The sequence below is a fragment of the Gallinula chloropus genome (genome assembly GCF_964237585.1).
Source record: "Gallinula chloropus genome assembly, chromosome: 4".
Lineage (NCBI taxonomy): Eukaryota > Metazoa > Chordata > Aves > Gruiformes > Rallidae > Gallinula > Gallinula chloropus.
This window is the reverse complement of record NC_140088.1, coordinates 54,306,368-54,321,722: the sequence shown is the minus strand read 5'-3', so window position 1 is coordinate 54,321,722 and position 15,355 is coordinate 54,306,368.

Here is a 15,355-nt window from a genome sequence, read left to right as displayed (position 1 = left end):
TTACTTAGCAAAAACTATCAGCTAACATCAGGACTAGAGAACTTAGCCAAATTTGTGCAGAGTTGTTTAGGCAAGTTGAATTCGGGGAATAAGGAAAGGACAGCTTACTCTAGAAATGTATAATTCTTTTTATTCTCTGTATGTACTCACATGTTTTAAATAGGAAGAGGAAAAAAATCTATTAAATGTAGCTCAATCAGCACAAGGTGACCGTCCTCTTGTCACTGTGTTGGGGCAGGAGCTCTCAACAGTTGTGGGGAGGTTTTGGTGCTGAGCCTTGGTTGTTGGTGTCAGAGCTGCGCCCTCAGTTTGTGACCTGGGGAAATTTCTAAACACCTCTCTGAGGTGTCTCTAAACACCTCTCTGAGACCCCTCAGTCACGGCTGCAATGTCACAGGGATTATGCTGGAGATAATGGACCTTCTGGAATGGTTTTAGGCTCATTTTGCTCCTGCTGTTACCATAGAATGCTTTTTCCCAGGAGGGGAATGTTTCACTTCAGCAGGATTATTAGTTTGAAGGAGTGCTGCTTCACACAAGTGGTCCCGTTTGAATAAGCTGTGTTTGACAGCGAAGGCTGTGGTGTGCTCCTGTGTTTCCTGTGACCGCACAAGGATAGATCTGTCTGGTCTATTTCCAGTTCTTCCTGTCAGATTAATTTCAAGGAGTCAGGAGCATTAACAACGCCTTTGCCTGAAGAATGCTGGCAAAGATTTCTATCTCTCCCTCTCTTCCATACCTTTAATCATACCTTAGGCCCTGGGAGATGCCTGTAGACCACTAATGCTGCACCAATATGCAAAACCAATAGCATCTCTGAATTACCTGTGCCACAGAGAGGAGGGGACAAGGCATGCCTTCAGCTATCTGACATCTCCTGTACTTTGTGAAGGAAAGGGATGTTTCCACCAAAGGTAGAGACTTCATGGAGGGTGAGGACAAAGAAAAGAAGGGGCAAAGCTCAGAGTCACAGGTTGCAAGAGCTTGAATGTACCATAAAGCTCTTCAAGATAGGGATTAATCAATTTCTAACATTTAATTCCAACAAAAAAAAAAGTTGCCTGCATATCACTGTGCTTCCCTCATCTTCTGGAGACCAGAGCTCTGCCAGAAATTTATCCAAAGAATATATATTTTTTTCCCATTGTTTTGGAATATCTCACATCATATGCAGGCATGATGTAGATCGACCAGGAAGGTCAGCCATAAACTGTGTATTCTCTGGGAATGTGGTGTTAAATAGTAACCTGTGCTGCAAAAGAGCCTTTATTTGAATTGGGTCTATACATGTTAACTAAAACAGGTCCATTCTTTCTGTATATATTTAACAGTCATAAAATCTCCTTCATGTCAAATGTTATATAAATTACCAAGTATTTTGAAAGAACTCTCTTGTTTCGCGCAAAGCTATTTTGCTGACTCCCTCCTATCCAAGGTGTTCCTATGCTGATAGCATCTTGTTCTCTTAAGTGAATTTCTTGTAAAAAGATTATGTCAGCTTTTTCTGTTTCAACAATTTTTTGTGGTTATAACTTTAAGCCATTTATGTTCCCCATTACAAATTCAATTATTTGATTTGCCATCATTCACCTCCGTAATATTTGACCATTTGATATACTACACGGTGTCATCGCCAAGATTTAACACAACTATAAAAGGACTAGCATATTCTAAAGCTATTTAGGATGTTTGGAGATGTAGGTTTTCAAAGCTAACATATACATGTAACTCTGATAAAGCTACTAGAACACTTTGCCTATTTTGGCATTTTATCTTTAGCCCAGTTTCTCATTAACAGGCTCTGTTAATATTGCCAATTAATTACTTATGGATAAAAAGAATAGCATTAAGATATTTGCAGCAAAGAGGAAAGAAGAAAGATCAAAGTAATACATGGTTGTGGATAAACTGGCATCATAAGCAAGAAAGACTGTCAGGATAGGAAACTTTCTTTCCTTTCACGGCATGTAGATGTGGCTAAGCTGGTATGAAAAATAAAAGGTGGGCTTTGTGGGGATTTTTGGCCTTGAAAAATTCCGTTACTGACCAGTTATTGTATCCACATTTCCCCGGCTGATAGAATCTGACAAGATTGCTGCCTCTGGGAATATGGTTGTAGGCCAGTAATTTTTTTTGTTCTTGTCAGGCATACTCAAAAGGGTAAGGCCATCTGCTTTCTGGCAATTAGATACTCCCCTTTCAATTGTAATATACTGTGAGTCAGATAATTTATTCATCCCAGGATAAAGGTATACGCTTGTGCTACAGTGGAAATGAAGAGAACTAACCCTGGCAGAGGAATAAATAGCTCTGCTGTCCCTTGTCCACTCCGTGCAGATCCCCAGCAGCTTGCCTGCACTGTCTGTCTGGAGTGTGCCTGCCTGCTCCCTTCTCCTCCTTCGGCAGGTGAAAGAACACTATCATTGCCCAGTTACTGGAGTGTCTCTGAAGGACCATTGTTATTGGGTTTAAAAGTTTTCAGTAGTCCATGAAGACCTAGGTAGATGGTGGGATTTAAGGTGGTAATACAACTGGCAAGAGTGACATAAATAGAGAGCAGGTTCTTAAAAACCGGTTGTGCTGTAAGCAGAGAGTCAAGGAAACCAAATTAAACATAAATGTGACCTAATAAAGTGTATAAAAGATACTTTTGTGGTGAACAGTGTTGCCTAGCAAATAAGACTTTTTGCTGTTGCTAGCAAAAAGGTACAGGCTTCACAAAAAACAGAGGCGGGATGGTGCTGTGGTATGTGACTGTCCCCTCTCCTGCAGTGCTGTATGTGTCTGGGTGTCCTGGTTTTGGTCAGGATGGAGTTAAATTCATTTGTAGCAGTGGATGGAGTGCTGTGTTTGAGAGTTAAAATGGGAGTAGTGCTGATAACACCCTGATGTTTTTAATTGCTGTCAGACAGTCAAGGACTTTCTCAGCTCTTCATGAGAAAGGAGGGGCGAAGCCAGGACAGGTGGCCCAACTGACCAAAGAGAGTATTCCACGCCAGTTACGTCCTGCTCAGGATATCGGGGGCTGATGGGAGGAAGGCCTGGGGCGGCTCCGGGACGCGCGGTTCTTGGGGGACGGTCAGGTTCTGGGTGGCACGGCCTGAGTTGTGTGGTTTGGTGAGAAACTGCATTGTGTATCAACAGCTTCATATATTTTTGCTTTGAAGTCCTGTTAGTATTGTTACATTGTATCTTTCTGTTATCTTAGTAAACTATCCTTATCCCAACCCACGGGCCTCTTAATTTCTTGGTTTTGGGGTTATTTGCCCCTTCCTCTTCCTTTTCCCTTCCCTTACCTCTCACACCCTCCACCCCCCCCCCACCCCCCTTCCCTTTAACCTGCTCTTTTCCTTTAAGGAGCAGGCAGCTGCGTGGATCTTGGCCCTCAGCCGGGGTGAAACCACGACACTGGGGGAGCCTGATCCCTGAAGGCTGACCCCCAGGCAGCAGCAGCCTGGTGGGTGCCTGAAGGCTGCAAAGACACTGGTGCAGGCTTCAGGCCTCCACTGGGCAGTGGGAGAAGGAAGCGCACACAGATAGGTCCCTGCAAACCTGCAGGTGAGGAGGAGGCAGGGACACACCACAACAGATTCCTGTCTATGGAAGCCCTCAGGACAGTGGCAGTTTGTTGCAACCCTCTTGCCCACATCCTACTGCAGAAAAGCTAATGGCATCAACCTTGAGGCCAGGAGAACATCTGGAAGGTGAGCATGATTGGGGGGGCGAGGGGAGAGGTGGCAGCTATTAGTAGGTTTTCTCATATAGCAATTTACTTTGTCATTAATGAGGCTTTTCTTTACCAATTAGGATGTGTGAGGTGTTGATAGTATTGTAAATGGACTAAGACTTGCTCCTTCTTGTACTTTGATTAGTCTGCTAAAACATTAATTGGGCACACAGCAAGTTCTTGTCTCCATGTGCGAGGTATGTTCCCTTTTCCCATAGGAAGGTTTTGAGTACAGCCAGTGGAAGAACTTCCTGCTTTGTTGGGAATTAATTCCATGTGAGAATGAAAACTTTGACTGACTTTGATCAACTTATCGTAGAAATAGCCTGATTTAAAGATCTCAGGCTATCCACAGGCTAAGAAAAATGTCTTGTGAATATTAAGAAATAAGCTGTCTGTCCTCTTAACTGTATTTCTATATAAATGGTATCAAAAGGTCAATTAAAAAGTTCTCTGGAGGAAAACTCTTGGCCAAAGCTCTTTCTTCAAGACTTGGACATAGACTGATACAAATCTGGTCAGAAGTCTCTGGTTGACAGTATACTTTGTAGTAGTAAAATAAAAGAAAATGTCATAGCTGATCTGGTCTGGATTTTGGGGGGACTCGGGAAACTTTATCCCACTTAAACTAAAAATGTGTGAGTTTTGTATTTGAGTTCATCCCGTGTGTATCTTTCATGAACACACATTGATCAAATTTCACTTGTTGGAACTGGTTTTAGAAAATATGTGTCTGAGATACATATGCACACACCTATTTCTAGAAATCAGACTTCAGTTATCACTCTCATGCATATGGTAGGAGATATTGAAGAAGTGAGTCGGGAACTAAAAATATCACAGCACATTGATCAGAATTAAGAAGATCAGTTCCAATAGAGCAGGTCCTAGAAATTAGAGTGCTCCTGGGAGAAATTAGAAATACTTGGTCATCACAGAAGTCAATATGCCAGACCTTGTGCTTGTGTAGATTAGCATTGAAATCAATAAAGCTCTTAGAGTTTGTCACAGCTTTTGGTGGTGTTAAATTAGGGTAATATTTATGACAGTACTTTCTAGTGTTCTGTCTCAGAAATGTGTAGCTGGTCAGAAGGGGTTTGTGTGCTGTAGAAATGCATCACGAAACATTGGGCGTGAAATGAAGGAGACTAACAGTGAAGATGACACGGTTATAGCTGTACATACTTGATCTGGAAGTACTTCAGTGGCATATCGTCCCATTAACAGACTGAACCTTTAAGAGAGGAGACAGTATATGGAGCCTTATTGCAGCATTTTCCATCTGCTAAGAAGTTGGATGTTGACATTAATTCCATGGGCTCATGATTTAGCACACACTCACACCTGATGTTTTGTACGTGCCCCCTGGCAACCATCAATTGCAGTGGAGACTGGAATTTGTCTTGCTTTAGGTGAAACAAAGTGATATTTACTGAAATATTAAACAGGAGAACAGATTGCAAAACCCCAGGCTAGACATCATGAGGAGCTTCAGAGGCATCTTCGGGGCAATTTTTTTCTACTTCACTTCATAAGTAGGATAAGGTAAACACCTACCCTTTATGAGCAAACATTGCTTTATATAAACCCATAGGCAGAAGATATTTACTTACTTACAAAAGAAAGTTAAAACCTGATAGAAATGTGATGTATATTACCTCTAACTTAATGGAAATGTGAGGGTTCATTTTCATTTTATAGAACGAACTTGCTTTCCACAAATTCTTTGAAAACACACTCTTTGCTTTAAAAAACTTCAGTCTAGCTGAATTGAGGTTACAACCCTAAAATGTTTCCTAACACTAATCTCACATATTACCAAGGTGATAATAACTTTCTTCAGCTGAGAGTGGTGTAAAGTGAACAGTGAATAGGATTGCTGATCTTTCATTTTTGTTCTTTCAGTCACCTTTTCTGAACATATATGCCATTAAATCTTTAGCTAAGCAAGAACAAAAGATTTCTTATCTCAAAACAGTATTTCCCAAAGACAAAATCTGAGGGAAAAAACACATTGTGGGTTTGTGATTTATTTTTCTCCTTCTGGATATGCTAATATTAAGCTATTTTATGAAATAGAGGGAAAACCCATAAGACTAAGGAGTGCCTCGGAGAAGGGGACTCATCATGAGTGGTATTCACAACCTTTTCCTGTGTGCCCGTGCTTCCTGGGGACAAGTTGGAATCTGCAGAGCCTGTGAATGAGATGTGTAACTGAATCCTGGTGACTGAAGGATCCTGAAGCTGAACTGCTGGAAGAGGTATATCCTTGAATTTGTTTCTCTCAGAGTTACACTTTGGGTCTGCAATGGGCATCACTGGAAGAGTTAGATTTTCATGCTCAAGTTCTACAGTTCTTCTGTGCATGTCAGTTCACTGAATTGCTCTGTTAGATGAGCAGGGTAATCCTGATGATCCTTTCTTTTTTATATGATACAAACGTTTTGGATAACGCCCAGCAAAAATCACAGACTGTGTTTGAGTCAGGAGCGCAATAAATTTGTGTCTTTTTATGTGTGTGTGTGTGTGTTATTATTAATATTGTTAAGATTGAATTTCTGGAGCAATGTTTCTATGATACGATGGAGATGCAAGGTCTCCGTGGAAAGGGGCCTCCAAGCTTGACTCTTGGGAAAATCTTACTGTGGTGTTGTAACAACAGCTGTAGCTTGTGTCACTGCTCATTCCCACTCACTTTTTTGATGGCTGTAATTTCTCTGGTATTGAACTGGTTTAGATATCACCTCTGGAAGCCATGCACAGGGTGCTGTACATGTAAGGTGAAACCACATTTTCAGTTTGGTACTGCAAGCACAAACATTGAGTCATTTTTATGACACTCAAGTATGATGTTTTTGAGTCAGCTATCTTCTACATCTCTGTCTCTCCCTTTTTTACGTCTCTCAGCAGGAATTGTTTTTACAGTCCTAAACCACCTGAAACAGGACACGGCCTCTAAACGACAATGCCAACTCCGCACTGCTGCCCACCTCCAGGGCAGCTTCTGATCTGATCCAAATGTCATGGTTCAGCCTTTCTCTGTGGTAGCTGCTGCGCAAAGCATGAAATTCAGATGCTGTAAACTGAAAACAGTTCAAATCCAGGCACAAACAGGCAGGATCTCAACTTTACATCCCAGGTCCACTGACAACAGGTCCCTGGTATTTGATCCTTACTCCCCTGAGATACTTCAATTCCCTCTGACCTCAACAGGAACTGGAAGAGCTCAGAACAACATTGACCTTGCAATGAACAATGTGCCTCCAACGCTGTAGTAAGAATTTTACATCAGTATTTCCTTCGCATGGCTTCAGCCACTTATGAAGTGACTTGATTATTCCAGATGATAAAATGTCTAAGTGAGATTCAGCACTTTTAATTGGAAAGAATTACATTGTGATCCACGTAATATTTTAGATTGTTTCATATTTTCAAGACTTTCTTAAGAACTCATGCCAAGTATTCTTACAACTCTCTGTCGGTATCTGTCAATCCAGAAATCAGCCAACAGTGAGATACATACACAGTACTATAAAAGACAAATATGAGGGAGCAGAAACTTTTTTCTCATAGCATTATATGCTTTGTGTACTACAGTAGTATTTGCATATATGTGTGTAGTGTTTGAATACTTAAGCATATATATATTAACATATATTTCCTTTGCCTTTTCAAGTCTCGATATGAAACATTCAATTTCTTTATAACTGCTATATATTATGTACACTTTTTTGTTTTGCAAATAATATGAGCTATTAAATGAAGTCTAAATTGAAGTAAGCATTGGCAAAGCTGCTTGTTACGAATTTATTATTTATTTTAATGTGTGACTTTTTATGCCTATTTTTATTAAAAAAAAAAGTCACAGTCTTGACCAGTTCTTCAACTACCTATGGTAAATACAATGGTTTGGAACATTTGCCAAGGCTTAACTTTAAAACCACTCAATTTCTGGCATTGTTTACAGTACTTTCTGTGTATTTGGGGAAGGCTAAGGGAGAGCCAGAGACCCAGCCCATTCACATACAAGCCACTGCTCACACCAGTGAAACTGCACGCTTTGATTAACATGCAGAAGGCTTTGTGTTTGTGTTAATGTGAAAGTTCAGGTGTTTCCCCAATGTACAGAGGGAAATCCTTGCTATTGACTGCTTAACTCAAAAGGTCAGCCATCGGTAGCTAAACAGAGCCAAAGTGCCTCAGATGCAGCATAAGCAGCTGCCATTTCAGTTGACTCCCTCTATCTGCTTGGGTTTTGTAGAGTTTAATCATCAAAATTTATTTTTTCCCCTGCTCTAAAGTCTTTCTTTTTCATGTTTGCAAATAAATTGTAAGCCTACCATGCATATTCCACTGTTGGCTTAAAAAAATTATGTGGGTACTATCATGCAGCTAAATGGCTGTATGCTTTTATCATCATAATCTTAGAGAACTTTAGTAATTATTGCCACTCAGAAATTACAGTTTTGTTAATTTTCTACAGTGACTGTCATAAAAGAAAATTGTATTTTATTTAAAAATAATTGAAGTAGGAGCAGTTGAGATTATTAATATAAATGCGTTCAAATGTTATTTTAAAATGTCTAAGCTACAGTATTTGTATCACACTTGCCAAAAATAACTAAGTATGACATGGCAAGATGTGGCAATGTACTTTGATTTACTTAATTGCGTCACTTTAATTAACTTAGTTTTGTTCTCAACCTTGTATTTTTTTTATGGCTTCTACTTTAGATTTAAGAAATGTTTGTACTACATTTCCATCTTTTTCACTTCTACCAAACACTTTAGTAAAAGATTTTACTACTTCCTTCCACAATGCTAATACCATCCTGCCCTCGTGATGGCACCGGCAGTATCAATACAGCAGCGTATTCAGTTAAGCTATTCCAAATCACAAATACAGATTCCTTTCTCTGTTTTGTGACTAATGCTTGTGTCTATACTGAACCTCAAAGCAATTTTCTGTGCTTTCTGCTCTGCCATCTCCTATTTTCTAAATGACTTCATGGAACAGCTTAGGAGCATGGTGCTACATAATGGGGCTGAGATTATTAGAATCCATTAAAAAATGCTGTTAATTTCTTGTGATGTGGTTTAGCTTTTAAAGTTATGATACTATAATTATTTAATTAAGAAACCAAACCCAGCCTTAAAAAAATACATTCAGTGACATTGCTTGTTCACCTATGGATGGTACAATGCTGTTGACACAGAAATATCTAGTCTGAAGTCAAATACACAAACACGAAAAAAATCCTGTATGTTGCAAGGCAGCCTGGAAAAAAGAATCTTTCCCAAACAACGAATGTTCTTGAAGTCTCTAAGCAATTTATAAACATGTTTGCCTTGATCAGTTGTTGGATGTGGTTATTAGTTCATTTTCTCATCTTAGGCAATGGCTTCAAAGGCATCAAAGCCTCTCAGGAAGTATAAAGGCCACATTCAGCCTTGATGTGCTGTAAAATGATCTTATGGACTTCTTTGGTAGTAAGAGCTATGAGGAGGAGTGATGGTGTCTTCTCTTTCCTCTTTCTTTGGTGCACTGTTTACAGTGGAGTCCAAAAGGTGATGGTGATTTTTGTTCTTTCTGTAACCTGGGTTATTCGGGAATGTTTCTTTCCGTTGTTATTAATTGCATTGTTTCCAGCTATTCCTGTCATGGTTTCTTTAAACCTTTTCAGGGAGTGGAGCAGTTTAAAAGGACTATTGGGCTACAGAGAAGGTGAAGGGTTTTGATCTGTAGGTCCAAGGGTATAGGAGGGAATAATGAGGTATTGTTACGTCACTTGCCAACCAATATGCAGCTGCTGGAGGTTTCTGAAGTTGTAACCAGCCTTCTGAGAGTACAGAGTGTTGCCAGGGTTTCAGGCAGCTGGAATTGGGAAAGGATGCCAAAATTAGCAACACAGCACTTGAGCTTTTTAGGTAGAAACGTGGCTTCTTGTGTTACTTACCTTACAGAAGGAATGGAGGTGGCATATCTGTATCCTATTGCAGTATCTGCTTTAGGCTGTTTCTATGACCCCGGAATCCATAGCTTTGTGCAAAGGTGCTCTAAGGCCACTGGTACACCTGGGAAGGAGAACACCTTATCTATTTGCCTTCTCCTCTGGCTGTGTGTCAGGGACTAGATCTTCTAGAAGCTCTAGCTTGGGGAAATTTTACTATCAACATCCCTTTGTGCTGCAAAAGCAGTAGTTTTCTCACACAAAGAGACTGATAAATTGGGGTTTTGGTAAATATGAGAGTTAAGGGTTAGAATCTGTGAACTGCCCGAAATGTTTAACTGCCAACATGATCCAAGCAAAAATTCTTGAAAGCTGCTGAGGAAGTGCAAGACATGATGAGTATTTCATATTTTTGTTGCCATCACTACAGAAAAACTGTGTGGTCCCTGTGCTATACCCCTCTCTAATCAGGAGTGTCTGGAGGGCACCTGTTGTGTGTGACAGAGCAGAGAACCTTCTGTTCATTCACAGCACATTCTCTTGTCAGCAGAGTTGTTTTCAGCAACAATGGAATGAAAGAGAGCAGCAGCTCTGAGAAGTTTGTAAGACTTCTCTGGAAATCTGGAATGTGTTTGTTTAGGACCTCCATAATCGTTCTTGCATTTTGCTCCTGATTGAGGAACATGAAGACCAGTGTCTGAGAAAATAATCAGTATCTTATCTAAATTAAAATCTAAATTAAAGCTATGTGCCTTGTGATTCGACCTTTTCTTTTCTCTGTCTCTTTTATTGTTGGGCTGAAATCACTCTTGTTTCAAAGAAGATGAAGAAACAGAGAAATCTCTGAAAGAATCAGTCAAAACAAAGCTATCCCATTCAGAGGAAGAATAAGAAATAGGAAGAGAAGGCTGGGGTATCACATTAGCCTACTCCCATCATTTTCCTTCCTTTTTACTAGAGATGTGACATGATGGGAAAGCTAGATACTAACACTGCTGCAAGTTTTAAAATGGTAAAGAAAATTAGGTGGATGATGCCTATGGTTGCCAAGATATTTGTTTGTGTCTATATAATTGCAGTGATCACCCAGAAAACTAAGTACGATATTCCTCTGTATTTAGCATCTGCCTTTCAAACTGGGCAAACAAAGTATGGTCTGACTGTAAAGTATTTCTGGAGGAAGAAAAAAAGAAAAAGTGGTTAACACCACCTGTCTTAAACTTAAATTAACATACATGTAGAAGAAAAGTGTTGGTAGCGTTTCTTGTATCAAAAGTAAGGATGCTGTAAGTAGTGACAGGACTGTGGTGGTTCAGACTGTTCCAGTCCCACAGAAGTCAAAAACACCTGATACATTCATTCCCTCATGCTGGTCTAGGACTGTGGCCCAAGAACTCCTGTCCTGTGGGGCAGTCATAATCATGGAGAGGCTCTTTAGGCCACCACCATCCTCTTAGGGTTCTTTGGGGAGTTGAAGTTCAACATTATCTGCTTTTATCTCTGTCTATGCTTGCACAAAGAACTTTGTGTATCCCTTTGTAAAAGCATTACAAAACAATCCATGCTGTTTTAGTGCCTAGCAGGGAACATATTTGTATTCAGTTTACAGTTGGGAGTGGGTTATGGTAAAGATTACTTAATGCTACAAGAACCAGAATGTTATAGTATGTCTAATTAAAAACAAAGTGTACCAGGCTTAGCTGGTTGAAAGACAGAAAATATTTTAATATTCTGTATGTCACACTATATAATGCAAAAATATACTGTTGCTGTTAACTTTGTTTTGATCTAATGGAAAGAAATGTTCAGCAGCTCTGGAAAGTTTGGTGTTTGGTGTTTTTGTTTGTTTTTTTCTCTGGACTGGATGGGAGAAATGTAGTAATTGTCCTTTGGAGCGCAGAGTAAAACCTATAGTCAACAATTGAGCACTGGCTCGTAACTTTTTAAGAGCCTTTTTCATGCTGTGTTGATGTATAAATACAATTCGTATTTTTGAGTTTATAGTGAAACTGCAGGGAGAAAAAAGAATACCCGACAAACCAGTCTTTCACCATACATTACGGTATTTTAAATAGAACAGAAAGTAGGTGTAATAGTTTCAAGGAAACCAAATACAACAGGCCATGTTCTTCAGATGTGTTGCTGTGCTGGGTCAGTCTGGCATGGTTAGCTCTCTTCCAAATGTTTTGAATTCATGAAAAGTAGTGCTGGTAACACAACAGTGTTTTGGCTACTGCTGAATAGTGCTTGCACAGCATCAAGGAACTTTTTTTGTCTTGCTCTGTCTGCTCCAGCACACAAGCTGGGTTGGGCAAGAAACAGGTATGTGGCACTGCTGGGACAGCTACCCTGAATTGGCACAAGGGCTATTCCATGCCATGTCACATCGTGCTGAGCAACATACCTTGCGGGGGTTGCTGGTGCTCAGGAACTGGCTGGGTATCAGTCTGCTTGTGGGAGGGGACAACAGAGTGCCTTTGCCTAGCTGTTTTCAGTTTCCTTCACTTACTGAACTGATGTTTATCTTGACCTATGAGTTTTCTTGGGCTTTTTGATCTTCTTATTCTCTTCCCTGTCCCGTGTGGGTGGTGGGCTGGGTAATATCAGCAGCGTTATGGGTGCTTAGCTAGTGGTTAGCACTGACTCTTCATAACCTGTGGAAACTCTGTGGTGTGCTCTGTAACGGTGGGTAGAAATGTGGTTGTGAGGGGTGTATGTGGCACTTACCTTGAAAATTTTTGGGGAGAAAGTCAGGAAATATTTCCTTAAATATGAATTACCGGCTTTTCAAACAAAAGTGAGAGAACACTGCTGCAGGACCTAACTTTTTGTCCATGAAGAATTAGTTGTATATGAATCACGTGCAGAGCCAGAATAATTTCAGAAGTTTACAGGTTACTGTGGTGAACTTACTGTTAATACACATATGTGCCTTTGTGTGGATTATAGGTGAAAATAAATCAGCTGTGCTTTTACTGCTTCTTACTCTTTGATGGTGAAAAAAAGCTTTTCAATAGGATTGCTACTATATCCTTCTTTTCCCAGGTATAATGATGATCCACAGTCGCTCAAGAACTATGGTGGAAGAAACTAATTGGAACTTTGCAGGAGCTTGTTTTACCCAGAATCAGATTTTAAATACACGTGCCTTGAGATCAACAGCTGGAATTTTTGGTAAGTTTATATAATTTGCTCTTTGCATAAAAGTGCATTACAGTTATTCTTCCAATTTTCATGTAGTGTCACTGAAAAATATTGATTTGGGTATTAGGTGTACAGGCTTTAAAAAAACAAAGCAAAATGCCAAACAACTCAAACCAAACCAGCAAACAATGAGACAACTTCAAAGACAAAACACATCAAAGCCTACAAGTTTAATAGTAAGAAAAGAGAAGAAAATTTCTATTTGATTCCACAATTCAAAATTCTAGTGAAAATTTAGCTGGAAAATTAGACAAGGCACTTGATATATGTACTGAACAGTCAATTAAGGACCAATAGAGGTTATGCTTTCTTTTTCATGTTGTGTTATAAAACATCTAAGGGGTAGTGGGAATGCAATAACCTTAGACACACAGAGACTGATTTTATTTTTTTTTGCTTTTTCTCTTCTATCATTCATTGAGTATTGCCCTTTGCTGGAGTAACTGCATTCCCTAATTGCTTAATTATTGCTTTGTGAACCCAGATCAGTATCGTTTGGCTCAAAGAGCAGATAGAGAAAGATTTCAAAGAGAACTTCTGAGAGCCAAACCTGGAAATTATATGTATTAAAGTCTGTCCTATGTTGACTTTGGAAAACAGAGTTGCCCCTTTCTCTGAAATTCAGCAATTATTGTTTCACTGTTAGGCAGGGCTTATGGACATCTTTCAAGTGCTACAAAATCCAGATTTTGTAACAATTATTTTTCAAAGAAACATCTATACTCTCCTAAAAGCTCTCCCTAGACTTTAAGTATCAATAACTGTCCCATCCCTGGCTTTTTTGTCACTGCAAGAGACAACTGCTCGTGTGATTACATTTTGGGAATGAAGAAAATTCTGCACTTCTGTCTGACTTGACTAGTCAAACCTACCCCGTGCCTAAAATGTTTACAGATATACAAGTTCAAATTCACTTTAATTCTCTAAAATGATAAAGCCTTACACTACAGCTCTTTCTTCTAGGCTGTATTTGGCATACTGTACAGCAGCAAGAGCGAGTGCTCGGTTCCCTCATAGTGGCATAGTCAGCACTACAAACTGTGGCTCAGAATTCCATTGCATCTGCCGTCTGTATGCCAACAAGAATGTTATTTGGGAACCCCTCTTGTTAAACAAACACATGCCTCACAACAACTGCAGATTCCAACCTGCTCCGATACTCATGTGAACAACAGTAAAGGCTAAGGCAGAAGTGTTTGCTGAATGCATAGTTTATTTTAACCTGCTGCCTTGCTCAGCAGAGTTCCTTGTATATCATATATGAGCGAGAGAGATGCAGCCTCACTAAAAGCCTTGTTACAAACACTGCTCTTCCAGGCTTTCCCCAGGTAACACTTTCTCCTTCTGTAGTACAACTGCTAATCTGAAAGGGCATCCTGCCTGTAAACAGGCCTTTTATTTTCAGGGATGGGAATCTACTATTCATTTATAGCCGTGATTTCCCTTTTAATTTACATTTTCTAGAAGGACTTCTTTATGAAAACCCTTTTGATGACTAGTTTGTTTAGTGCAGTTGGAAGTAATTTAAGCACAACTGAAACAACCTATAATTTACTGAATCTTTTAACTTTCAATGCTACTAATATATTAGCATTAGAGCTGGTTACTAATATAGGTGGAAATTATAGGAATGTGCAGTGTAGCTGCTAAATCTGGGTAATGTAGTTCTAAAATCTTCAAGACAGGTTCCCCAAAATCCTCTTTTCCATGTCAGTGAGTATGAGTCAAGGACAGCATGACATACACAATGAAAACTGGCTAAAAAGTGTTTCTGCATGTTCTTTGGTAAACGTATTTCGTTTTTTACATTCTGCAGAAATACTTACCTGCTACAGGTCTCTCTTACGTGACAAATCATTACCTTATGAGATGATAAGCTGGAACTTAACATTACTGTATGCTAATCAGCAAAATAAGTTAGCCCAATTTTTAGATTGAGCTATGTTTTCAAAGCTACTTTTAAGATGCAGTGTATCACATAATGGATGTTTTTTGGCAAGGATGTGAGCTGTCTGCTCTCTTCTTCAACCCTATTGTCCTTTTTTCATTGTTCCTTCTGTACCACTCTGCCAGTCAGTAACAATATTTTTCATGTTTGTTTCCTAAAATATCTGGTGTTCTCTTCATTTTGTGAACAGTAGATGTAAAGATTTTTACAATCCCTTTCTCTGGCCAAATTTCTAGTGGAACTATCAGAAATACTTTATAATTAAAAAAACCCCAACAAACCCAAAAAACCAACAAAACCCTTCAGATATTTCTGTGACTGAGCAATGCCTATTGCAAAATCCTAGTATGAAATTTAGCATGCTCTTTGAGCTCCTTTGAGTTATACCAGTGGAACTGGCCAAGTGCCCTCCAGCCACAATCAATTCTATTATGCACAGTGACACCAGTTAAAAAACATGTGGAGGGCCTTCTAAATAATAATGAAATATTCTTACATCATCTTGAGAGAAAATGTTCCAAAGTG